This window comes from Eretmochelys imbricata, chromosome 2 (genome assembly GCF_965152235.1).
Source record: "Eretmochelys imbricata isolate rEreImb1 chromosome 2, rEreImb1.hap1, whole genome shotgun sequence".
NCBI lineage: Eukaryota > Metazoa > Chordata > Testudines > Cheloniidae > Eretmochelys > Eretmochelys imbricata.
The window spans coordinates 172,396,389-172,424,347 of NC_135573.1; the positions used below are offsets into that span (position 1 = coordinate 172,396,389).

General features: G+C 40.6%; 1 protein-coding gene across 1 annotated transcript in view; it reads right to left on the reverse strand.

The window, feature by feature from the left end:
• Positions 1 to 27,959, reverse strand: part of CNTNAP2 (contactin associated protein 2) — a 1,133,690-nt gene that overhangs the window by 633,796 nt on the left and 471,935 nt on the right. The gene's annotated exons all lie outside the window — the stretch shown is intronic.

The following is a 27,959-nucleotide window of genomic DNA, read 5'->3' on the forward strand; positions in this document are numbered from 1 at the left end:
GCTAAAAACAGTAAGAAAACCTACACGTGCTAATGAGTTTACTAGAGATATCTTCCGCCTCTCCCCAACATGGGTTCTTGCAGGTGAACAGTCCTTCAAAAACCCACACAGGGTATTCCTGTGGTTTCAAGTTCAGAACACACTTTTGCCCAGAGAATTATGACTCAGTCTGAGTCCCTGGGGTAAGGGGAATTCAAATAACCCACCTCTCCTTTTAAAGCTTTGCCTTGGGCCTTTGAAGGAGTGCCGATAGGTAATCTGTAAGACAGTGGTTTCTGCTCAAGGCAAAGCTTTAAAAGGAGAGGTGGGTTATTTGAATTCTCCTTACCCCAAGTATTTTTTCAGAAATCCTCTTCACATGTATTGTCTCCAAAAGTCCTTTGAAGTTCCTAATACAATACACTCCTACTTATCTGAAGACCTATTACCTGAACCTCCATATTATCCAAATCCCTTCCTTGTTCCCCATCATGAGATACATGCTGCAAAGGGCAAATATCTCATGCTGGGGGACAAGGAAGGGATTTGAGTAATTCTGAATTTGGATAATCAAGAGAGCAGGAGCCATTCAGCAGTGGGGTGGCCTCCCACACAGGAGTGAGCGAGCAGGGCCATGACTGTGGAACTTCAGAGAGCTTCCTGTACTGCCACAGGGCCAGAGACACCCAAACTCTGCAGGGGCAAGGTGTGAAGTGAAGACTGTGGTCCTGGAGAGGCCGAGTAGAGACCCCAATCAGGACTGTGAGGCGAAAGACGAGGAGGCAAGACCTGCGCCATTGGGAAGACCACCCTGCTGCTGAATGGCTCCTGCCCTCTTGATTATCCAAACGCCTAATTTTCTGAATAAAATCCATATCCCCCCTACTATTTGGATAATCGGTGGTATACTGTACGTCACAGAGACTGCATTAATCACATCTCCTTGAGAAGTTACACCCAGTTCCACAAAACCACAAACAATTGCCTTTTAAATACCGTGGACCCAAAGGTATTAAATGTAATTTGGTACAGCTTACCCAGCATATTGCAGGAGATTGCGCCATCATCACATGCACATTTACTATGTACTACTTACGTAAGCTAGCTACCGTGTCTGAGCCAGTGCTCCTCAAAGTACATTAAGAATTTATTACTAAAAAAGGAATTGTTTTTTCCCCAAGCAGAATCCCAAATGCCTGAGCCACTTAGGGTGATGCTTAAAAATAAGTCAACTTTGGGCATAGAGATGCTACACCTCGAAAATTTTAGCCCAGAAGGCTGGCAGTGGAAACACATAGGCAACCTTAAGTATTGCTGCTAGTAGTGAACTTTTTATATAGTTATAGCTCGAAAACAGACATTTCCTCTTCCCTCCTCTTCATTCTATTACTTCGTTTTAGTAAAATACAAATTGAAAGAGTATAAACCCTACAGCCTCGTTGTTAAAAAGTGTACTTTTCACCAATTGAACTCAATTGATTTGATCACCAGCTAGCTACAGATGTTTCTCTAATTAGCACTGGGGATGTCACTGTGGCACTGGGCCCGTTATCTTTTACAGAAGACAATTTTGCATTTCTGCCCGTTAGCCTGAATTAGCAGAACACCTCAACAGGATAACATGTACAGCCAATCTAGATTGATTTTACAATGTAGGTTCTTAAAGAAATGCACCTAATAAAATGAGCATTCAGAAAATTCCATAAAGCCCGGAGACTTCCAACTTGACACTGGTATTAAATTTGAACACTACCTACTAATATGTGATTTAAAATACCAACTGTGATTAGGTCCAGAGGAGGAAAAACTGTCTCAACAAGAATAGTTAATTAAAATTATTACTCATACAAAACTTTCAATATTACTGTCAAGGGAAGTAGTATATCCTGTTGTATCTTGGATGTATTTAAGTATACTTGACACACTGAACAGTATTATAAAGTATTTCAATTTATTTTACGGTATAGTGTTAGCAGACACCATCATGGTTTATCTGCTGGATTGCCATTGCAGAAAACCAACATTATCTGCATCCAGTGCTATATAAATGTTGGAACCATGCCTGTTTGTTTAGCTAGTCTTGATACTTCTGACATTTGTGATATCTGGGGACCTCACCGATATTGTTAAGATGAGACTTCCAGCAGCAAAGATGATCTCTTATATGTTATGAACCATATTTATTATTTCAGCAGTCAGATTTGAAAGACAAAACAATAGTCTGTAATTTGCTGCACAACAACTGGCAAATGTTACGGTCACAGTGCATGTGCATCTGCAGTTGAAGTTATTTACATGTGCGTATTCAGAGGGGAATATATCCTTAAATCATTTCATGCTTAATTCCTTGGCCACTACGGCCTCAATTTACGGAACTCCTTGTCTTCTTGGACCAAATTTGCAGAGTCTTTATCTGTTTAGAAATTCCACTGAAGATTTTCCTTTTAAGCTTTGTTTTTAATAATTCATTGTGATTAATCAAGCTTAGGTACCTGCGTAAAGGGTACTATATCAAGATATGTGACGGATTGATCTATTAAAAAAAAAAAAAAGAAGCAAAAGCATGCCAGTCTACATCCTCAGCTGGTGTAAACCATCATAGCTCCATTGACTTCCATGGATTAATGTCCATTTATGCCAGCTGAGAATTTTACTCCTCCATTCCATTAGTTTTGAAACTTCTGACTACTATGATTTTTGCTGGTATTTTGCATTGATTGAGGAGAGAAGAATTTTATATGGAAATAAATGATACTCCCTTATGTTTACAGGCAATGTGAATAGTAATGTGAGAATTAAAGTTAATAAGGGTTTTAAGAACAAAGTTATTTCTCAGATTTTATATGCAATCCTTTAATACAGACAGTTTTGTAGGGATTTAAATTGGGAATTGTTATTTTTACTTTTACTTGACTTGTTCTGTTCTAAGACTCATTCTAGGCTTGGGCACAACAAGGATAAAAGTAGATACAAATGGCAGTCCTAAACTTGAATTTGATAGTCATGTTAAATTGGGCATGTTTCCATTTGAATTTTGGGTTTGACTTTTGATATTGTTATATCCTTATTGATGTATGAACAAACAACAAAGACACCGTGTGTGTTGATTCTCCATAGCCAGATCGGTTTGTTGGTACAATGGGAACAAATAAGAGCAGTTAAAGTGTTGCAGGGCACTTTAAGATTGCCTCAACCCCTGTCTCAAGGCGAGGTCAAGCAACTAGTCGGGAGGGGCAAAGGGAGTTTTGGGGGGAAGGTATAAAACACTAAAAGACCAAAGAAATGCCTGTCCCTGACAGTAGCACAACCTCACTCCTTACCCCTCCCATGGCATAGAAAATTGGTGGGATGAAGACCACAGACCCACAATCTCCTAAAATGGAACATGACCATAAGCTGTAAGAGGTGGGACCAAGGGTGTGCATTGCAGGTATATTTGGACCTGCTAAGAAGGAGGGGATAGGGAATGGGGACACAGGCAAGGCTCTGCGGCGTCAAACCTGGGAAGGGGTACATGGGGTAAATGCTCTGTGATGTCAGAGCTGGGAATGTAACACTGGGAAACAGACTACATGCCGGCATGTAGAACTATGGATATGCTTGCTTGGAACGAACGCCAACAAACATCGCATTGCCTGCACTTCAGACTTCTGGTCTTCTGCTTTCGGTCTGCGTGACAAAAACAGGGGAGGAGGTGAAGGGAAAGGCCTCTAACAAGAGCCAGCAGAGGCTCTCCTTTCCATCTATATATCCATTCTTTCCGCCTCTTCTCCCAGTCCTACTGGATTTGGGATTGCTTTGGTTACATCCACAGCACAGGTTGGAATAAGAGCTGTCATAAATATAAAGGGAAGGGTAAACCCCTTTAAAATCCCTCCTGGCCAGAGGAAAAATCCTCTCAGCTGTAAAGGGTTAAGAAGCTAAAGGTAACCTCGCTGGCACCTGACCAAAATGACCAATGAGGAGACAAGATACTTTCAAAAGCTGGGAGGAGGGAGAGAAACAAAGGGTCTGGGTCTGTCTGTATGCTGCTTTTGCCAGGGATAGAACAGGAATGGAGTCTTTGAACTCTTAGTAAGTAATCTAGCTAGGTATGTGTTAGATTATGATTTCTTTAAATGGCTGAGAAAAGAATTGTGCTGAATAGAATGACTATTTCTGTCTGTGTGTCTTTTTTGTAACTTAAGGTTTTGCCTAGAGGGATTCTCTATGTTTTGAATCTAATTACCCTGTAAGGTATTCACCATCCTGATTTTACAGAGGTGATTTCTTTACTTCTATTTCCATTAAAAGTCTTCTTGTAAGAAAACTGAATGCTTTTTCCTTGTTCTCAGATCCAAGGGTTTGGGTCTGTGGTCATCTATGCAAATTGGTGAGGATTTTTACCAAAACTTTCCCAGGAAGTGGGGTGCAAGGGTTGGGAGGATTTTGGGGGAAAGACGTGTCCAAACTGCGTTTCCCAGTAAACCCAGTTAGAGTTTGGGGGTGGCAGTGGATATTCCAAGGACAAAGGATAAAATTAATTTGTACCTTGGGGAAGTTTTAACCTAAGCTGGTAAAAGTAAGCTTAGGAGGTTTTCATGCAGGTCCCCACATCTGTACCCTAGAGTTCAGAGTAGGGGAGGAACCTTGACAAGAGCCCACAGGGTTATACCCGTCATTGGTGGCATCTGAATTCATACAATGGGTGTGGAGGTTTTGGGGAGGATAAATAAGTTCTTTATTAGGCTAAATTCTCCCTGTTAATCCCTTCCTTCAATGTGAATGGGTCACAGGATCTGGAGACTGGAAACAGAGACAAAATATTGTGCATTTGGCCCACAGGCAGGTGGCCAGTTCCCCTGGAAATATCACTGCTGGGCCTCACTGGTAAGGCAGCTTTGAGTTGGCATAGATGGAGGGGTATGCTACAGGATCAGAGGATGCCTCTCTTGCACTCTGACAGCCAGGCAGCAGCCACTGGACATAATTATTTCAAACCTGGGTGAAAACTACTTGGTATTTTGTAAGACGTTGGACTTAATCATCAACCAAAGAGATGTTTAGGGCATAACCAGACCCTTTTCCCCGGGGGTGAGCATAAACTGGTCTGAAATGCTGCAGTAGATGATACGGCAGGGACAGCCAGGCCTCCATCCGTTGACAGGGCCAGATGATGTGTGAATTTTTGGGGATGGGTAAAATTGGTAAATATCCACCAAGACTATCATTTTGGGTACCCTAATTGTTGATGGACCACATGGTAGACCTCTCAAACAAAAGGAGTGAATATAATTTTGGCTAATTTTAGGGAGCAAGTTGTTAACTATCTGGAAAGCTGGCTGGGATTGGAGGGAGCAGCCAAGCTATTTGCTGGCTCTTCCTTGTAGAAGGTGTTCAGTGCAGCTACTCCAAAGGGAGTCCAGTACCCTAATAAACCAGAGTTTACTAAAGAACCTGAGGAAAGGGATACGGGATCCTTACTTCTGTTACAGCGAGGAGATACCCCCCTAACCTCCCCTTGTATGAGGGTAAGGGGAAAGGGAGCTATCAGTAAGCCTTTCTCAAGGTGGAAGCAAGTGAGGAAGGAATGATGATTGTGATGTAAAGTTACTGCTGGATAACTCCCAATTGGTTATATTAATAAAGCTGGCAGCCAAATTAAACCACATCAATTGTGTTTTGTCATTCTTCCTGCATAGCCAGGACAATTTGCACTCTGGTTGATCCTCAGCCTATTTGTCATCTTTATCCAATTACCACCTCCTCACTTCCCCTATCTTTGCATGTTATCCTACAGGCTTCATTGTGGATCTCAGCCAACCCGAAGCTCCGTTGGCCCAGCTGCTGTTTTAAAATCTCACAAGTCCTCAGGTATCCCAAGGTCAGAGAGGCCTCAGAATGTAAGAAAGTTCCTTATGCTTTATACATTAATTTCTTCTCTTCGATTATATCAGAAAATACCCTCATTCTTTTTACCATAGACATAACTCACAAAGATATTTATGTATTTTCAATCCATACCTTCAAGAAATTGTTAAAAAATGCTGTTGGTTAGAGCCTTATGTTTGAAATATGAGTTTTTGACTTAACTGGATAAGTATTTTATGTCAGAGATCAGACAACCTGTTAGTAAGGCAGAGTGTATGATAGACAAAATGCAGCAGAGCAGATTGTAATGTCATATTTCAGCAATATTTTTCACCTGAAGCAAGGTCAGGAATGTAGCATGAGACACACAACAGGAAATAAGGCTATTTGAAAAAGAAAGAAAGATAAATGAAAACCTAATAAGAAGCAAAATACTGGATGTCAAAGTTCCAGTGTATCTTGTATATTAGATTTCCCTGCCCTCGGGAACATCAATTCTACGTTTTAAAAATATGGAGCTCTGAGTATTGATTTTCGTTATATTAATTTTATTAAGTAGCACAATAGTTATATTAGTCTCCTCACTTGTGCTATTACAGGCCAGCTTTGAGAGGGGATGAGAATAAGTTTGATGAAGGACAAGGGGAAGAACAGGGAATGTCTCCAGAACTGATTTGTGTGCATACTTGTGGAGGGAGTTAGGGAGTACAATGAATACAATATTTCTGTTAAACAGGAGAAGACCCTATGATGTGCTCCAGACAGATACACACTGAAATGGAAGTATATTTGTGATTTTCCAAAGAGGATCATGTTGTCATTGTAACCATGCAGCATCACAGTGCAGTAGTAGTAAATATCACACTAGCATTTCTAAATGGAGCTGATAGAGTGGAGCCTCAACAACCTTTGGCCCTGAGGTTAAAGATTTGGTTGCAGGGTTGGAACTGGCTATTGTATGGTTAATGATTCAGAATCTTCAAAGGCTGGTCTAGTTAAGTTTAAAATGAATTGATTTCTTTAAAAAGCCCTGAAATTAAATGCCAAAAATATGACATTTTGCTCTTATCCAGTTTATTGTATTTCCCCATATTTCTTTCTGATTGAGTTTTCTCTCCTCACAGTAATCTCTGCTGCCATTGAAAGGCAGGAAAGATACCTGCTTTCCACAGGACTGAACTTTTCAGGACCTACCACAATATCTGTATTCACTAGAACTGACTGCCTAGGAGAAGGTTGTGGGTTTTTCTCAGCAGCTGGCTCACTGACACAGGACTCCCTTCTGCCACATACAGACCGACCATCTTCAGACAAAATGTGTAATCCATCTCTTAGCTTCCTCCAATAACTACTTCATAGATGTGTGAGTTTTTGTTTCTAAGCCACCTCTACAAAGGGCACACTCATGGAGTTACACAAGAATAGGAAGGAAAATATCCAATTACAGACTCTCTGTTTTATGTGAATGTAAACCATCATACCACATTTATAGGTATATTAAATAGACTATTTAGATTTACAATAATACAGAGAAAAGAACCTATCCAGGGGTCTAGGTACCTTGAAAGGAAATTCAAAAAGATGTCTGGTTCAAAAGGAATGATTGTGGGGAAGTTCTTGGCCTGTGTTATACAGGAGGTCAGACTAGAAAGTCACAATGGTCCTGTCTAGCCTCGGAATCTATAAATCTTTAATACCATAGTGCTACTTCCTTTAATACTAAAGTGACATACTGAATTCACCACAGATCCATCTCACAGATAGCTAAGAATGGACACTGAAAAACTGTCATAACACAAACAGACAACTTGTGTGTGTGTTCTTTGGGTTAGTTAAGGGGCTCAGTGATATTTTCAATTTGCATAACTTTACTCAAAGTAATCCCCACTTTTAAGAAATTAATATTAATTTCTTATAGCTATTGATATTGTGTCCAATCTTACTTCCAGTGAAGATACTTTGGTTTTGATTGGGCCAATATGCATTTTCATGTCCAACCTAATAATTTTGGGTTTATTCAGAGTTGTTGTAGCGTTGTTGGTCCCAAGATATTAGAGAGTCAAGGTGGGTGAGGTCATATCTTTTTTTGGATCAACTTCTGTTGGTGAGAGCTTACTAGAGACCTGGATTCCTGAACTCAAATCTTCGCAGATACATGAAGAAAAAGGGGATTTTCTAATGCTGAGAGACTCAGTGTCCACTGTCCTACAAATTATGCAGTCATTTACATTTCTAGAAAGTGAGCACTTCTGATTTGGTTGTATTTTACACCCACTGTGGAGAGGTGCAAAGGAGGACAAGATGCAGAGCAGGTGAGAATCAGGCTCTGGATCTTCTTGTACAATGAGAATACATTGGTACGTCTATATTTCTACACAGAAGTTCAATTAATTATTTACAATTTGTAATTTTTTAAAAATACTTTGAGACTTTGAGGCCAGAAAGGACCATCATGATCATCTAATCTGACCTCCTGCACATTCGCTATGCTCACACTTTACAGGAAATTCCTCCACTCTTTGCTTGTTATTATTAGAAAGCTCCAATGTATGAGCAACAGGTAAAAGATAAATTGGGTGCATCATTCACAGTGTCATGCCTAATTCCCAATTGTGAGAAGCAATGCAGGTTTAGTGGTTATTATGAGTGTATTTTTATCCAAGCCCTTGAGTGTGAAGGGCAGCTGATTAATACAACGGTCTGCAGGTTCAATCTGAAAACGTACATATCTTTCAGAGGGATTGGTATGGTTTAGTTGCTCCATGTCACTGAAAATTCCTAGGCTTAATACTCACTGTGCTCTCCTTGACCTTGAAACGTACGCAAATTCTTTGAATGCATTTAGATGAGGAAAGACAAATCGTTTGAATCAGTTTTACTGGCATGTGTGACCTCAATGGCAAGAGGAGGTGGTAGCAGGGAAAGAAATTTACAAAGTGTCCAGTAGGCATTGTTCTTAATGAGACAGGGGGACCATCTCTCTGACTAACTTCTTACACAGCAGTCCTTGAGCTAGCATCTTATCTCCAGCAAACATATGCTTCCTTACCATTATTACTGAATATAATAAAGGACCAGGAGTTTGGAGGGCTTTTTGAATACCATTTAACTGAATCTATAATGTTTTCTTCACAAGTTCCATGTCTTTGAAAACTGGAAAATCTACAGGGCTTGGGGAGGGAAAGAAAGAAAAAATATTCTTTGCTTCAGAAACACAGGGGGGAAATTGCGGCTGAAATGACAATTCTTGACCACTCATTTGTGAGGATGATTTCATTTTCAAGCAAATTAGCTGCAAAATCTACTCTTGTGACTTTCAATATGCAGTTTTAAATGAAGTCTTAAAACTGTCTAATAGAGATTTAAATAGGAGGCCAAATCCTGCAGTTCACACGTAAGCAGAAGTCTTATTAATTTCCATGGGAGTTTTGCCTGTGGAAGCACCCGAGCATTTGGTGCACAGGCTGCGGGCAATTTCACATCAACAAAAAGAAAAGGAGTACTTGTGGCACCTTTTATTTTTGCGAATACAGACTAACACGGCTGCTACTCTGACATCAACAAAAGTAATTTATGAAACAGTACTACTATGTGGATCTTATAACATTTTAAGACAGTGTGCCTGGATATTAAAAACTCTCAGGTCATCGCAGGGATTACATTAATTAACTAAGATTTGCTCTTGATACAATATTTAGGGTTACAGTGTCAATCCAAGACAAGGCGATAACATAGGAAATGTGGTGGCAGCACTGGTTTTCAATCAACTTTAGACAACAGAGTATCAGATTATGAATAAATTAAAAATGATGCAACTTTGAGTAAACTTTATAATGCCAGGTTGGGAATTGGCGGACACTCAAAAAGAATAGAAGGTACACACTTAACAGACTAAAGCTGGAAAAAAATCTAATGATGAAAAGGACAAGCAAGTGTTTATACCTAGTAGGACAAAAATTGGATTCCAGTATGTGTTTGCTGCAAGAAAAACTGAGTACTAGAGCCTATTATTAGGGTAATACTCAGTCAAAGCAGTGGTTCCTTTCACTAAATTGTCAAGTCTTGCAAACCCCCTCCTAAAAATGAATATTTCCAGGAATTTTCTCCTTTACCTGAATATAAATTATAAAAGCAGTGATCTTGGAAATATAAAATTTGTTTAATGACATGCTTATTATACACTATTTATTATTAATTATCATTACAGTATTTTTATTACATTATGAAAACAGCAACACTCTTCCAAGATCTCACTTTCGTAGCTTGTATCACTTTGAATAAGCCTGTTATAAGAGAAGACTCCTATATTTCATCAAGGAGTATCAGATGTGAAACAGCATGAAGGGATTTAAGAAGCCAACTCAAAGAGTTCCTCCTGCACAAGCATTCAGGTCTTGAGCAGTCCAGGCAAACAACGCACCTTACAACAAAGCTTAAACTTCTTGTTTTTAATAATTTTAAAAACAATACTAGCTGCCTATTTAATTTTAAAAATAGCCAAAAATATCCATCTCCCTTTCCATTTCTTATAAGGAGTCTTGAAGTTTAAATCTCCTCTGTGTGATAGATATGCTTGCTTTGATCTACTTACCTCTTGGAAGTCCAGGGGCTCCGGGCTGCTGGCCCCATGCTGCCCAGGGCTCCTAGGGACAGCTCTGTCCGCCATTGGGGAGTTTTCCCCTGAGAATCCCCTCTAACATTTCACAAACCCCAGTTTGGGAACCACTGAGTCAAAGCAAGGGAGATCGTTTCTCTATATAAGGCTCCTGTGAAGAACAGTACATACAGAACTGGACACCAAGCTTTCGGGAAATTGCAGTTCCCTATTATTAAAGCCTATTTCTTTGTATTACCCTAATTTACTGACTTTCATTTAAATATTTTTAACCATGTTCTTCTTTAGAGACCTGCAGTCAACAAAGAACTTGATTTGAAAACCCTTATTCACATTGAGTAGTGCCTTACTCTTCAGCTAACATCTTTGATTTCCATAGCACAACTCATGGAGTTAGATACTACTTACCATGAGTACAGAAAACGTTCGTAATTGTTTTCAGTTTCCAGGGTGTGTCTAAGCTTTCCATTTCTGACACACACTGGTTCTGACATAACCTGCTCCACTAGCCACCCCTCCCAATTTATCCTCTTGCTGTTCTGATAGGACCAACCGACCAACAAAAAAACAAAACCCCAAAACCACAACCTTCAGTTCTTATTGAGCAAAACTCCAATTTTCTGAAGTGGGAGCTTTGCTCATGGAATGACAGACATTTAGCTTTTGCGTTGCATTTAGTCTGTGTTCCCATTTAGTCTGTGTTCCCATTGAACTAAATGCTTTCGAAGTGATACTGGAGTTTTGTCTGCAAAAAGACTAAAAACTATCCAAGAGTTAATATTTATCCCCATATTATTTTCTTCATTGCATCAGGTCTGATCACAGACTTGCATTTTTGCTTTCACTAAAAGATCCCCTGTCTGCGCCATGATTACTGTATTAGTATACAGGTATTTTGGATCACCTTATACAATAAATCAGTACTATTTTGCAGACTTTGTTTTTAGCAGTAGAATCCAGTTCTTTGTTTTACTGAAGTAAAACTCCTTTGGTTAAGGCATCTACAAAAAACATGTATTGCTCAATCAGCAGCTGTTTGGGTGACTGAATACTTCAGACCAGTGTACTAGTAGCTACAGTATGTTGCTGGTAATTTCCTAGGGGGATCCTGCTTGAGAGTTGCAGCTGATCTCCTTTATTGTAAACAAGCATTTTTCTAGCTGCTGCTACATGTGTGTTTTTTGTTTTCTTTTCCATAAAATTCACAGAAAACCAAACCCCATGGTTTTTAATCCAAATGCACTCATACAGTATGGTAGCTTTTCAGATCCCAATGCTCAGATATTTTCTACCTGCCCCTAAGGAAGATTTATTATTATGAGCAAGAAGCCCTAATTGAAGGTATTACTCTTCCAATTAGCTGGGTGAACCAAGTGTTCTGTGCAGCCACCTTTTATTTTTTAAGCCACTGCAAATAGGAAGGCGTTTGGAGCAAGGTTTCTGATAGATTAATCTGATATTTCTAATCTTTTGATCAAACGGAAGCAGTTGCAGAGTTAGATACTAATAGCCAGTAGAAAACAGTGACAAAGGTTACAAAAACCACACTACTTAATAGACTCTAGCACTGTTATTGAGCTAGGAAATGTTTTCTACCATAAACAGTTTTACAGGCTAAATGACACTGCCAGCTAAAGTATTTCAAAATAGGTTTCCACAGTTAATGCTGCATATTTTTAATATCCTTTATGTTAGAACTGTAATTTACATTCACTCATGGGGAAAGAGACACAGAAGAGGTAACAAATGCCACCCACTGCCATCAATAGGTGGGGGAAATTGATAGGGCTGGCCATGCAAGGGAGACAGTCCCGGGAGGGAGACACTTGCCAACGGACAATAGGAAGCTCCTTCACCATAAGTCTCTGACATCTATCAGCCAAATAGGGGAGAGGAGCAATCCCCAGCTTCCAGGATTTAACCCAGCACATGGGGTCATGTAGAGCCTTTTGACTCTGTTCCAGCAGCCCACCTTACCCACCCAAATTCGGAATGGGAACCCTGCCTGACAGATGCTGTTAAGGTGGTCAAGAAGGATTTTTTTTTCTCACATGGGCCAGTTAGTGGAGGACCAGGGAGTTTGTCTTGCTCGCAGCACTTCAAGCCATGGTGGGTTAAGTAGCAACTTGCAAAGTAGCTAAGGTAACCCATATTACGGGGGCAGGAGGAGGGTGCTAGGACTCGGAGAGCTAAGTGCCGGAGGACAGGCTGAGGAGAACCAGCCCTGCGTTATGAGTTATATGGTAAGGAGCCCTGTAACCCTGGCACTGGAACCAATTAAATGCCTGTTACAGGAGCATGTGGGTGATGGGCAGGTAGAGCTCCTCCCCTGTATTAAAGTTTAATAAGAAAAAGTTGTGGCCTGCGGCTTAATTCCATGTAGGAATTATGCATCAGTCCTCATTTTGCTGTGGTGTCTACATCAGTGTGATTTGTGCACAAGGATTTCAACTAGAGATGTGTTAAATGTTGGCAACAAAACTTAAAACCACAAGAACCTGTGTTTCAGGTTTCATTATAAAAACTCAGTCTGTGTTCAATGAAAGATTTGCTAAAAATCTCAACCCTTTCAAGGGACCCCCTAGATCATATTGAGCAAACACAAACATATGTTTTGATTAAAAAAAATCACCTAAAACCATATGGTTATGATTAGAAGCAGAATAGAGGTTGTGGAGAACTGGAAAATATTGCATTGTATGATATCGCCCTGCCTGACTTGTCCATGATCAAATGAGATTGTTAAAGAAACTAGGCAGGAGAGATAACACAGGTCTAGATAAGGAGCCTCTCCTCAAGCACAATAGCCAGGTTTGCAGGCATAAATAGGGACTTTTCAACCCCCTCCCTGGTTGCAGGGCTGTTTGCCAAGGCAGAGACTCTGGAGATCAAAAGACTTTTGTGTGAATCTGACCTACATGGGTGGGGGAGGGTAAGTTGTCAGCTACTGTAGACTGACTGAAAGCCACATCTCCAACAAGCAGGGTGATTGGTTCTCAGAGAGAGTGGGGAACACCAAGGTTAAATCATGTCCACCTAAGTTATGTCTACACTGCAGTGTAAGCCCAGGGTTCAAACTCACACTCAAGCCGAACCCCTCTTTTGCCTACACACAAATCATGCTAACCCAGGGCTTTGACTCAAGGTCTCAGGACCCCTCCCCAGTGTTAGAGGATCTGAGCCTGAGTCAAGCCACGACCCAGGGTCCAAGCCATTTTGCATACAGCATAGACTTGTTTCTGGGAGTCCACCAGAAGTATCACACAATCCTGTGAGGACTTCCTTTGTCCCTTGAACCATCAAGTTGGTGGACAGTCAAATTTTCCCCACAGTACACCATGAACAAAGGGCTAGAGTGGCCACATTTTTCCCCATTGCAGTGATATAGTGTTCCAGAGTTAGTATGAAAAAAAAGAAAAATCCAGATTTCAGTTTCTACATGCACTATAGTTGAGTGGCATCTTCTCCTATTAAGACCTCTATAAAGGTGCCAGCTTAATGAATTTATCCAGTAAGGTTTGAAGGAACAGTGATATTCACTTCTATTTAAATATATACTATAAAATATTGTATATAAACATATATACCTTAATCAGCTATAGACATTAGCCTGTCCTTATGATGACTGACCTTGAATATTAATGGCATCATACTCACTTTATAACATAAGAGCTACCCTCGGTAATACACGAGAGAAAGAGCAAAACCTCTGTGCTTCCAAAAGAAACCACTAAGCTTTACAAACCAAACTGTGCACTGCTGTATGAAATCTGGCAGCCAAGGATAGCAGCATTCTCCACAACTAATATAAATATCACCAATGCTGCACTGGATACCAAGTGCTTATTCCATGACACAGATTGCAGGCTGGTGGCAAAATCTTGCTCTTAATCTGGGACTCCAGCATTTACATCTATTACAAATCATAGTAATTATAACTGTGGACATACAGCATGCAATTTCCAGCAAAAATAGATTTTTAAAAACTCGCATCCCTGACTTTGCTGAGAATAGTTAAATCAAGAGGCATGGACTTTTGTGTTTTATTGTTGAAAAGGATGTCAAACCTCAAAGAATTCTACAGAGCCACTGCTGTGGCATTAATTTTAAGTATCATATTGTTAACATAAAAAGTGGCTAGACAAGTTTCCAGCCATTCATTCATAACCTACAGTCTGAATCCAATTTGACAACCTTTGCTTATATGGCATTGTCAACAAACCAAGCTTCTTCAGACAGACTTAACTAAATGGGTAATGTTATCCATGCACATGGTCTTACAGCTGGTCCAGCAGCATACAGTTGACTAAGCTTTGGCGTGGAAACTGATTTAAGGGGGCAATTTCAGAATATAGCCATGTGCTGATTCTCTGGACTGGGCGTCTTTTTATGTCTATAAACTGTCTGGATGTGATAGGTTAGCATATGCATGGGTCTTAACAGGCAGGAGTGTGGATTTGAAAACAAAGCAAGATCAAAACTAGAGTGGCCAGGCATTGGCAAACACTACAAAGGCATGGATATCCATGCAGTCACATACCAAACTTCGGATTGACTGCTCTCAATACTACTAACCAAAAATGTTCTGCTTTGTTTAAGCTACTTACCAAGCATTTTTTCACTGTCATATCACTCGTATAATAAACATGTTATTTATGCGTCATAATTTGTACAGAGGGTCTGAATCCTTTATCTCACAGCTTTTACTCATAGCAAAGGATCGTATCAAACACATGCTAAGATATTGTTGGCTTTCTGTCTGGAAACAAAGTCTTAATTTTCTGCATCAAAGCTGTTTTCCCAGGAGAGAAATCTGTCTTCCAGAGTCTGGTAATACATATCACATCTCTTATATGTATTAGAGGAGCACAGGTTGTTATTCTGCATTCTTGTGGACAGCAGGCTGCACAGGGGTGATCTCAGGAACTGCATTAACTGTGATCCCAATTATTTTGAAGATAGTTACAAATACTTGCACATCCAAAATCTATTTGATTTCCACCAAGAAACTACCTCACATGAATTAATGTTCCCTTTTTCTTTGACATTTAAAATGTAAAATTTTCTGATACACAGTTTTACCAGAATAAAATGCATGTTGTGTATGACATCGTAATGAGATCATCTGTATTTAAAATGTATTACTACCTTTAATTTGTTCGTTCATTACCAAAAGGGATCAATTTCCCTCTCAAATATACACACACTCTACCCACTCAGGATTCTTTATCATTTTAGACCAGATTATCCTACTTTTCGCACTCAAACACACCTGGAAGAGAATGTGCTCACAAAACTCCTAAAACAGAGAAGTGCTCTGTACATCATAGGGTTTCCCCATAGGTATGCACACTGGCTCACTGACAAAGGCACTACTGTCCATGTATAGAGCAAAGCTTGTGTGAGAATTGACCTGAAGTTGTCTTACTTATGGCAGTTCATGAGCAGAGATGACATTAGTCAGGACACAGCAACAGTGAGGGAACTTCTATTACTAGCTAATATTGTGGCCATTGGCAGTGAGAATCAGGAGTCATCTGTGATGGTAGGAAGCAGATCATTTGGCAACAGCATGCAGGCAGTTTGCTACAGCAGACAGACTGGTAGCATGAGCTACTATAGAACTTCTGCCAGGACAGGACAGCCCGTACGTAGCCAGAGACCAACTTATGGCTGCTGTGTTGGCTGTGCCCAGAGCCATAACAGATTAACATAATAGCATGTTTAGGGTGACAGAACATAATAGCCACGGGTGGAATACCTTCTCTGCACATTTCATGCCCACTGGTGCAATGAGCTCAATGTCCCATTGGCACAATGGGCGACAAGGCACAAAACAAAATCCACAGTTTAGAGCAGCCTGGATCAGGCTTCCGTAGCACTCTCTGCTAGTTTGTTATTTTGTTGTTCACAAAGGTCTGGAGAAAATGCACACACTCGTTTCTTCCTCACTATGTGTGCTTTTGCAGAACCCATTGCCTCCTAGCAGTGTATTTCCCATGTGCTTCACAATATTTGACATAGTGGTGGAGTCTTATTTCCCCCCCCCTGCACTTTGTGCTGTTTGGCTCCATGTCCCAGTTAGTTGGAGCTATTTAGTTCAGATGTGTGCCATGCACCAGATGGGAACATCAGGCCCTTTCAATTTAATTCATATGTTTCAAGTAATGTCTGTTATGTGCAGTCTAGGTTATTAAATGCTTGATAACTTTTAATCTACCAAAAGAATCTAATGTTGGTCTTAGTTACAGGTATACTCTGTAAACCGCATGGAAATATACTTATTTTATAGGCTTTTATTTTCATCAGCAAAAACACAACGTTTTTCAAAATGTTTTTTCTTTGTACCAGTCTTTATAACGAGCCATGACAGAACTACAATATACTGGGATTATCCCATGGCAGGGATAAATAACTGACCTCTAGATATTTAAACAGATACAGTATTGTAACGGACCTGGCTGCCTCCTGAGCTTCCTCTCATGAGGAGAGGTCACTCTGCAGCACCCAACCTCTGTTTCCCCCTCTTCAGGACCCCTTATTAACTCATTCAGGCAAAAGGTAATTAAATCACTCCCCTTGGGGGTCCAACTTATTTAGTCCTCTGGCTGTACACTGGCCCTGCAGACCCCAACCCCTCTTCCCAGGGCTGGGTCCCAATTCACAGTCTCTCTCTCAATTTCCCCTCCAGGCCCCAACCCCCTTCAATGTCTCTCCCCTCATGTAAGAGCTGAGTTCTATTAGAGTCATTCCTAGGCTTTACCTGACTGGAGTAAAGCCTCCTGGCTCTGCCTAGTCAACTCCCCTAGTATCAGTGTCTCGCCCACAAGAGCCTCTCTCACTCCCTGCAGGTTCTTGAGCTTCCCTTCTTCACTGCAGCTTCCTGCTGACCTTTTATAGGGGAAATCAGCAGTCCTCCACCAGGCCCCAACAGGCTGTTAATGAGGCACTGGTGAGCTGGGCCAGTTCCTTTCATAATCAGGGTAGACTTGTTCCAGACATTCGAATCTTAAGGGGAAGGCTTCCCTGTTACAATTACCAAATACAGAAACAATACCTAATCAAAAGCTTTTGTGAGCTACAGTTCACTTCATCAGATGCATGCATCGGATGAAGTGAGCTGTAGCTCACGAAAGCTTATGCTCAAATAAATTGGTTAGTCTCTAATACCTAATCAAAGTTAATCATACATGTGTCATTTTATTATGTACTGCTTGTATTGTAGTAGGACCTAGGAGCCCCAGTCATGGACCAGGACTCCATTGTCCTAGGTGCTGTACAAACACAGACCAGCTGGGGGAGTAGGTCTGTTAGATCTATGTACTGAAGAGTCTCCTCAGTTTCTGTACTACTTACTAATTCTTCAAGGTGTTGAAAAAGGAGTGCAGAGTAGCAGTCCTGTAGTTTTTGAAGAAATAAGGCTGGTATCAGTCTTTTTATCCTTTAATACAAATTGATGTTGACTTTCTCCAAGAATATGCTTTTTTAAAAAAAGAGAAGTTTATTCACATGAAAGCTGAATACGCAAATGATTTAGACGGTATCATGGAATCCTTGAAATGGCGCAAAAAGAGTGAGACGAACGTGAACATTTTATCAATCACCAAACATGTTCCTGCTGATATCCAGGTTGTTATGCTATACAATACATAACTCATATGGGATCCAATCCAATGACTATTATTGACTATTGACTTCAATGGCTATGGGTAAAGCCCATGGTGAACTATAGTGCAACCAATTTTTCTCATCTTAAAAATTGTTTTTATTCCTCTAACACTGTCCTGCTGACTACAGCATAGTGGGTACTGTGTACCTCTCAAAAAGGAATCAAGTTATTTTGTCAGATGTTGACTTAATAGAGAAATAAAAAGGAGACCATTTCTGAAATTCACTTTGTGTTTCATGAACAGAGTCAGGAGATGAATATCACAAAGAAAAGAGGTACAAAATATTTGAAACTGGCACCAAGATGATATGCAGATCACTGACTCAGGGAAACCAATTCTATTCCCCCAGGCCTCATAACGCTATGTTGGACAAACATTTTTGAAAGGCACCCAGGTGATTTAGGAGTCCAAGTCCCATTTCAAAAACATTTAGTCTCTTAGGAATCTACAGCCTATTGAAGTCTCACTGAATTTTCATGGAAACTGTATGAAGTCAATAGAAACTTATAAATGTTGAACACGGAGTGTGAAATTTCTCTTACAGAAACCACATCATTACGTTCTCAAATATTGGCATGAAGATCTAATCACACATAGAAAGCAATGGGTTTATGCAAGTATAAAGATTGCAGGGTACAGCTCATAATAACCAAGATAGATTTGTTAAAGTAATATTATGAATAAATAATATTAATACTTTGCTCTTCAAGAGCGCTTCTCATCTATTGATTTCAAAGCACCTAATAAGGGAAATTAAGTATCATTAACCTCATGGGGAAACTGAGAAACTCAGGCACAGAGACATGAAGAGACTTGCCCAAGGTCTCTTGGCACCCGTGCCAATAGAAAAATGTCTGCTGATTCCCAATCAACTGCCTTGTCCTCTGGATCAGACCACCTTCCCATTATTAGTATTCCTAATACCTAATACAGAATGCTGCCAAATGTATTCATGTGCATAGTGGCCACTATAATGCAAGATAACCTAATGCTGCCAAGAGCGGTAGAGATGATGCCATGTCACTCAGACCTGGGTAATAATGTGCATTCTAATTATCCAACCATTTTTAGTGTATATTCTGAACACTAAAAATCTGCATTCCTTCCTACCATTTTGTAAAATGAAAATTAACATGATGCTCCGTTAAAAACACATGAAAAACAACTTGGTAGGACTTGAAATTACAAAGTAGAATAAAGAGATCAGAGAATTTGTTTTCTTCATTAATATGCTATTTGTAATAGGCGCAGATGAAAATTGCCAGCTGTGGATTTTTCCTTCGCTTCCTCCGTTAGAGTTACGAGTGGTAATTTCACTTATGAAATTTGCACAAGCAACATATGCTGTGCTAAATATTGTGGACTTTCTTATCCCAAGATGTGTATACCCTAGTTCCCAGCCACGTGAACCAATATTTAGAACCGAGCATTATTAAGTAGAACAATATGCTTTTCAAGATGACTATGTCAATAAAGGTTAGAAGAGTGAAAAGACACACAGATAAATGCAATCTTGGAGGGTCCTGGCAGCACTTTGGCTGGTGTCATTATAACACTGAATAAATATCAATATATAGATTTCTATTTAAAGTTTTACAGAGTGGAAGTGTTGATCCCATTCTGTCAGATCTCACCAGTCTGAAGTAAGTAATTTTTTCTCTCCCTTCTGCCCGACAATATCATGCTAACCTTCCTGGATTGTAACACCAGGTACACAATTACAAACACATGGACTGCATCCTCTTCCTCCCACATTGAATCTTGGGCCTGGTGTACACCTAAAACTTAGGTCGACCTAGCTACATCACTCAGAACAGTAAAAAATTTCACGCCTTGTTGAGAGGGCTGATTTACTACAGTGATGGAAAAACCTTGTGTGTCACTGTAGTAAGTATTCACACTACAGCGGCATAGCTACAGCTCCATCACTGTAGTGCTTCTGGGTAGACATACCTATTTTGTATTTGTATAAGATTTACTACAGCAACATATGGAAATCAATTTTAAATATTTTTCTATATAAATTACAAACAAAAATATTCCAGCATATTTTTCTCTGGATTTCTTATGGAGTAAAGCATGCAGTGGCAGAGGTGTAGAAAATGCAGTAAGTCTAGCTCACAGGGGTTTATATGAACTCTTGTTGGTTTCATATTGCACAGGTTCAAATCCATGACCTGTGCTTTGAAATAGCTTAAAATGAAACTCATGAGAAGCTGATCAGTTTCATGTGGAAATCATTCAGAACTTCTAATTTCTGCGGCCATAAAACAGTTTAGAATTGTCAAGAGGTTCACAAGCCTTTTGATGAACTCAGGACTGAGTTTTGTTTTTTGATGAAACCACAAATCAAGCCAGTTAAACATGGTTGTGTTACTTTAGCCAAACAAATGTGACTAATAGCTATGGACACAGCAACAGTACACTTCTATCTTCTTAGAAATCAGCTTATTCATTGGTTTCAGCCGTGTTAGTCCGTATTCGCAAAAAGAAAAGGAGTACTTGTGGCATCTTAGAGACTAACCAATTTATTTGAGCATAAGCTTTTGTGAGCTACAGCTTTTAGCTTATTCTTTTTCTTTTAGCTTATTCATTGACAATTTGTAAGGTCTGAGAACAGGCACATTTGGAGGCTGGCAGATGTGTCATTTTTCCATTGATTGCACTGCACATCTTGGCTCTTATGTACAATAATCAAGAGCTGGACAAAATAGACAGCCTTCTCAGAGAGGCCAAAGACTGATTATTACCTCCCAAAGAAGGTCAAGGTGCACTGACAGGGCAAAGTAGGGAAGCTGACACTACTTCTGCAAATCCTGTACATAGCTTGTAATAAAGGATCAGGTGCATGGAGTTCAGAGAGCATGAGTTCATAAACTGTTCATTTACTGTTACAATGGTGTGCTCAACCTGAGCTAAAGGGACAGCAGAAAGCTCTCTCCTCCTAATGAACCAGACTGGGTGGGAAATGGTTTTCTAGTCCCACCAAAATTTATGAAAGTTAACCTCTCCCCACACAGCCCATGTGAATGCCCTAAGCACTGGGCTATAGAGTCAGTCCGTCAAGTACACATACACACATTCCCTCCCAAGTCAGGCAGACTAGGAACTTGAAACCTGGATCTCCCACATTCCAGGTGAACACTGGCCTGTTGGCTATCCTGGTCCTTCGACTCCATCCCTCCTTCCTCCCGCCACCCCCACAGGAGCTGAGACAGTTTAGTCAAAAACAGATTTTTCCCATTAGAAGTTTGTTTTGACATATTAAAAAAATACCATTAGATTGAAAAATTCCTGATCACCTTTCCTAATGAATTTATCTCACATTGTACTGTGATTAAAACTTGATGCAGAATAGCCACAAAACACTCTTCCAGAAAATAAAGCTATCCCTGGTGTAAGTCCACAGACTTGATGAAGACACACCAACCATGAATATGATCCCTTATGCTTAAGTAGTCCTCAGTCAGGTTATTGAACTTATTCAAGATTTTCAATCAAATGTGGGTGTAAAAAATTGGTGTGAAGAATTGGCATGAGAAATTACCAGGTTTTCTGGCAGTTTTCATAGTTAAAAACTGTGTATGTTGTTGTAGAAGGGAAAATGTTATATAGTTCTTAAGGTCAAATCTTTGTAAAAATAGAAAAGAAAGTTTGTATTACAGATGCAAAAGACAGGCCAGCATACACAGCTGAAATGTGTCTGGACGCACACATTCATATTGTTAACATGGGCTACTTTGACAGGACTTCCCAAGAGCCACCTTATCCAAAAAGACCGGACGAGAGCAACAATGAAGATGCTACGATTAATAATGCAAAGTAAACCTAGAAACAAAAAGTGGGCTATATACCTCTCAAATATCCCAAAGTTACTTATGCTACTTATAGCGCATGTAAATTTCGTGCCATCTCACACTGATTGTTGAAAATTCTTGACAGCAGAATTAAAATGTCAGAAAAATGAGAATATAACAATTGTCAGGAAAGGAAGGAATCCCATAGGATTTTGTTTCCGTTTCCTGCAAGAATAATTTTAGTGTCTCCCTCATCTCCCATATTTGGACTTTGGCTACATGAAAGGTATGGTGGGCTGTTATCAGCATCAGTCTTGAGAGTCATGGAATAGGCAACAAGATTTTTTGGGCTGGCCTCGAATGGACATATTTTAAAAGATAGGGGGAGGAGATAATAATGAGAGAGAAAAGAGGGTCTTCAAATCACCACTAGCCTGTTCTTCTGTAGGATCCCAGCTGTACATGGTGGGGGATCCATGCAACATTTGAAAGTGTTTCCAATGTGTGTGATTTTCCAATAAAATGGGGTGACTAAGCCTCCAGCCACCACAGGGCTGCATGTCCTTTCAAGAGAATTGTTGGTCTTTTGGGGGTAATTTTGTCTTAGTCTGGGGTTTTTTTTAATTACTTTTCAATAGATTCGTCTTTACTACTTACCACTTTTGTTCAGTTGGTGACTAAGGGCATGGCTATACTTGCAGATGTAGAGCGCTTTGAGTTAAACCAGCCTTCGTAGAGCGCAGTAGGGAAAGAGCTGCAGTCTGTCCACCACTGACAGCTACAAGTGCACTGGCAACAGCCACAGAGAGCAGTACATTGTGGTAGCTATCCCAGTATGCAAGTGGTTGCAACGTGCTTTTCAAATGGGGGAGGGGATGAATTGTGACAGGGAGTGTGTTGTGTGTATGTGGGGGGAGAGAGAGTGGGGTGGGGGGGCTGAGAGCATGTCAGCATGCTGTCTCGTAAGTTCAGACAGCAACAGACGCCCCCCCTCCCCCTCTCTCTCTCTCTCACACACACACACACACACACACACAGCATTCCACACGAACGGTTGCTTTATCTCAGAGCAGATAAGCATGCCGGCTGTCAGAAACGGAGCTTTCAAAGGGCATATCTACATTCCTACAGCAAGTTCAAAACAATGAGAAGACTGGCCACTTGACTTAAGGGGATTATGGGACGTTTCCGGAAGCCGATCAGAGCGCAGTAATGCAACACCTCGTTCACACTGACGCCCGGGTATTTCAGCCAAGGCGCAACAAGCGTTAATCTTCTTGCCAAGGTGGAGTACCAGGAGTGCTCTAGCCGTGGAGTCAGAGCACTCTACGTGCCTTGCCAGTGTGGATGGGTAGTGAGCTAGGGTGCTCGGGGCTGCTTTAATGCACTGTAACTCGCAAGTGTAGCCAAGCCCTAAGACAGGTTTGCTAAATGTACCTGCATTAAATGTTGTACATGGTAATAAGTTTTATTCCATTCTGAGTAAGTATTCTTGTACTCAGTATCACGTGGGAGTCAAATCATACCACTTAAATCAGTATTTTATTCCATGTAAGAGGAACATGTGTTTTAATTATTTTTTCCTCTTACAAGTTGTCATTCAAGACACATTTGTGTCATGAGGACTCAGCCCTGACAAAAGATAAATGTAGAGTCACACCTTCCCTGGGGATACCTTCTGGAGCTCTCTACTGCACAGGACAGCTCTTATTAAAAGGTTGCAGTATGCCACCTTCACACACAGCTGTTAAAGGATTGCAGTATGCCCCCTCCTGCACAGCTGGCCAGCTCTGTTTTTTTATGGAGGCAGAGTAAAGGATGGGACAATGAATAACTTGCTTTCTCCCCACCCTGCTTCAGTTCTTTCCCCTGCCTTCTCAGTTCCAACGTTGAAATTAGAAGTTCAAAGAAGAGGAGAAGGTAGGAGGAGAGCATGAATCTGCAGAGTTCATCTTGAAGAACTCTGTTACACGCGAGTAATCTTACTTTTCTCTCTGTGGGGCTTCTATACATTCCCACTATTCAGAATTTGGCAAGTGCCGCTACTCCCTCCTGACAGTGGAGAAAGGCAGCCTACTTAAATAGAGTTTGTAATAGTGCTCTATCAACTTTGCATCTAACCTAGCTGCCAGATCTAAGGAATAATTTGTGAAAGTATGAATACTGCTCCAAGGGGCAATTTTACAGGTTTCTAAGATAGGAATATGTCTATGAAAGGTCATTGAGGTTGGCATCATTTTAGTAGAGTACTCTTTAAGCCTTTTGGAAGAGGAACATAACACTCTTCAATACAGAGTTTAACCCATTTACAAAGGCATTAGGGTGTTATAGACTTACCTTTATCATTTTCCCTATAAGGACCAAGCAGTCTAGGTTTTTTCCTGTATTCCTTAGACCTATTCAAGGAAAAGGTCAATGTTCTCTTAGCATCCAAGTTATGCAGTTAGCTTCCCCTGAGTGAGAGCAAGCTTTAGGGAACAATACTGGCAAACTTTATGGACTGATTGAAATGGAATTCTATACTAATCTGGGGGGGGGGAATTAAAATGGGAGGAAAATCCACTTTATCTTTGTTAAAAACTGTAGGAAAGGGATCAGCCATGATGAGTGAGTGCACTCACTCTTTTAGCAGATGTAATAATTACAAATTAGAAGTGGTCAAAAAAATCCCTAGACAACAGTTTTTCCCCATCAGAAAATTAAGTTTCTGTGAAATCAAAATATTGATTTCTTTGAAATATTTTACAAAGAACATCAGTGCACGTTGTTTCATTAAGGACAAAGCACTTCACTTAAACTGTCATTTTGAATTTTATACTACAATTGATAATACAATATATAATATGCTGAAAAGCTAAAGTCTAACAAACATTTTGTTCTTAACTTACTGAATTAAGTGTTTCAGTAAAGTTTTAATATTTCTAAAATGAAATTTTTATGAATTTTGTTTCATGGTAAATGTGGAATTTTCTCTTCTGATTTGGGATAAAGGAAATTCTGAAATGTCAATTTCATGTGGAATGGAAATCCTTAGTTTTGACCAGCTCTGGCTACTATTTTATTTGAGAGAGATGAAACAAGAAATGTGCTTCTGCGGGTTCAAAGGGAGATTCCATGAGCTAAACACTAGACTGAGGTCCCATGAAGGTGTTTTTTCTCTCTCTCACAAAAACCCCTTCAGAAACCTCTTATATAAATTATGACTGAAAATAGTCTTTTGCTTGACAAAGCTCTGATGAGCCCAGACAGCTACGAAATGCATTTTTACCAATGAGGCAGGGAGTCTTAAGGATTTCAAATGAAGTAAGTACTCCAGTATGGACTGAAGTTGGTTATATATTGTTAGCTGTCCATGAAGAGAAACTTTTCCCATGCGTAATCATAACACAGGACATTGGATTGCTTCTTGGAGTTCAACAGAATCTCCTGTATCTTGTCCAAAGAGAACAATTCTGACCAATAGGAAGAAAACACCTGTGCCACACCACTGAGATCTTAAGAAATAAAACAAGAATTAACCAAAATCTAATGAAATGAAAAAGGCGGCAACAATGCTGGGAACAGTCCATCCCTACGAATCTGGGTCTAAGACCCAGTGACATTCCTGGTCCTTCTGGTACTTTGACTGGAAGGAACAGAGGCAGTAAAAAGAAAAGGAGGACTTGTGGCACCTTAGAGACTAACCAATTTATTTGAGCATAAGCTTTCGTGAGCTACAGCTCACTTCCTTGGATTGCCATACTCCCTTGTATAGCCCTGCTGGCTGCAGGGTTGGAGCCATGCACAGCGGTGCAGGAGGTGCAAGAGGGCTCTAAAAGGCATTGCTGCAAGAAGGTCTGTCAGTTGAACCTGCATCACCAGCGCATTTTCTGAGGGTTAACATGCAGCAGCCACTCAAAGAGCAACTGCTAAGTAAGAACTTAGGAGCCACAGATCCACAAGTTCTAATTAACAGGAATATAACGGCAGCAGTTTGGTGAACGCGGAAATGCTGGGCATTTCATGATTTGGATGCTGAAACAATCTTTTTTTCAAGAAAAGTAACAGTAAAATGAGGAACACTGGGGGCTGATGTCCCCAGCAGGATACACAGGAAAGGCAAAAGAATTAAATTCTCAAAAGAAAATACTGAGAGAAAGTCACAAGCTTGGAAAGTATCAGAAGATGAAGACTAATTTAATTGCTGCAGGACCTTCATTCACTGGTATGAGATTCTCATTTTTACTTTGTTTAGAAGGGATTCTAGAGGTTCCCCCATCCCCATATTTATTGGATGGAATCTGGCTCTCATCCATCTTTGTTGTGCTATTTAATACTCTGAGATTAAAGCTTTTCATCACAACATCATTTCTTAATTCATCCATTTTCCTTCAGGGCCAGAGAAACTCCCCATGACTTGGTTTACACCTGACCACGGACTTTGTTTTTTCCCTCCCATGCTGATTTAGCAGGAATCCAACAGATTTATGCATTTGCAGTCTCTGTGAATCACCTTATTATTAACCTCTTAAAAATGAAATGAGGTAATTATGTTTAACTCTTTCTTAAAGATGAAAATGAGCCAATTCACTTTTGTAAGGCACTTCTCTCTTTTCACCACAAATAACTCTCCATTTCACACGAATTCCTAAATCATGCAGTTACTGCTTATCTGTTGGAGACATTAAATAACAGACCATGCAAGTATATTTGATCCATTCAAGAATGTGGTCTAACAGCTTAAGCAGAAACTGCTTTCATGAAGTTAATGGAGTTATACCTGCATAACAAGGGCTAAAGGTGACCGTGACTGATTTGGAGCTCCACTGTAATAACTTATGTACACTGTATGTTAGTCTGGTTATTAGGCTCTGGTCTACACTAGGACTTTAGGTCGAATTTAGCAGCGTTAAATCAATGTAAACCTGCACCTGTCCACACGATGAAGCCCTTTATTTCGACTTAAAGGGCTCTTAAAATCGATTTCCTTACTCCACCCGACAAGTGGATTAGCACTTAAATTGGCCTTGCCGGCTCGAATTTGGGGTACTGTGGACACAATTCAACGGTATTGGCCTCCGGGAGCTATCCCAGAGTGCTCCATTGTGACCGCTCTGGACAGCACTCGCAACTCAGATGCACTGGCCAGGTAGACAGGAAAAGAACCGCGAACTTTTGAATCTCATTTCCTGTTTGGCCAGCGTGGCAAGCTGCAGGTGACCATACAGAGCTCATCAGCAGAGGTGACCATGATGGAGTCCCAGAATCGCAAAAGAGCTCCAGCATGGACTGAACGGGAGGTACGGGATCTGATCGCTGTATGGGGAGAGGAATCCGTGCTATCAGAACTCCGTTCCAGTTTTCGAAACGCCAAAACCTTTGTCAAAATCTCCCAGGGCATGAAGGACAGAGGCCATAACAGGGACCCGAAGCAGTGCCGCGTGAAACTTAAGGAGCTGAGGCAAGCCTACCAGAAAACCAGAGGGGCGAACGGCCGCTCCGGGTCAGAGCCCCAAACATGCCACTTCTATGATGAGCTGCATGCCATTTTAGGGGGTTCAGCCACCATTACCCCAGCCGTGTTGTTTGACTCCTTCAATGGAGATGGAGGCAACATGGAAGCAGGTTTTGGGGACGAAGATGATGATGATGATGAGGTTGTAGATAGCTCACAGCAAGCAAGTGGAGAAACCGGTTTTCCAGACAGCCAGGAACTGTTTCTCACCCTGGACCTGGAGCCAGTACCCTCTGAACCCATACAAGGCTGCTTCCTGGACCCAGCAGGCGGAGAAGGGACCTCTGGTGAGTGAACCTTTTAAAATACTATACATGGTTTAAAAGCAAGCATGTGAAAGGATTACTTTGCCCTGGCATTCGCGGTTCTCCTGGAAGTACTCCCAAAGCCTTTGCAAAAGGTTTCTGGGGAGGGCAGCCTTATTGCGTCCTTCATGGTAGGACACTTTACCACTCCAGGCCAGTAACACGTACTCGGGAATCATTGTACAACAAAGCATTGCAGTGTATGTTTGCTGGCGTTCAAACAACATCCGTTCTTTATCTCTCTGTGTT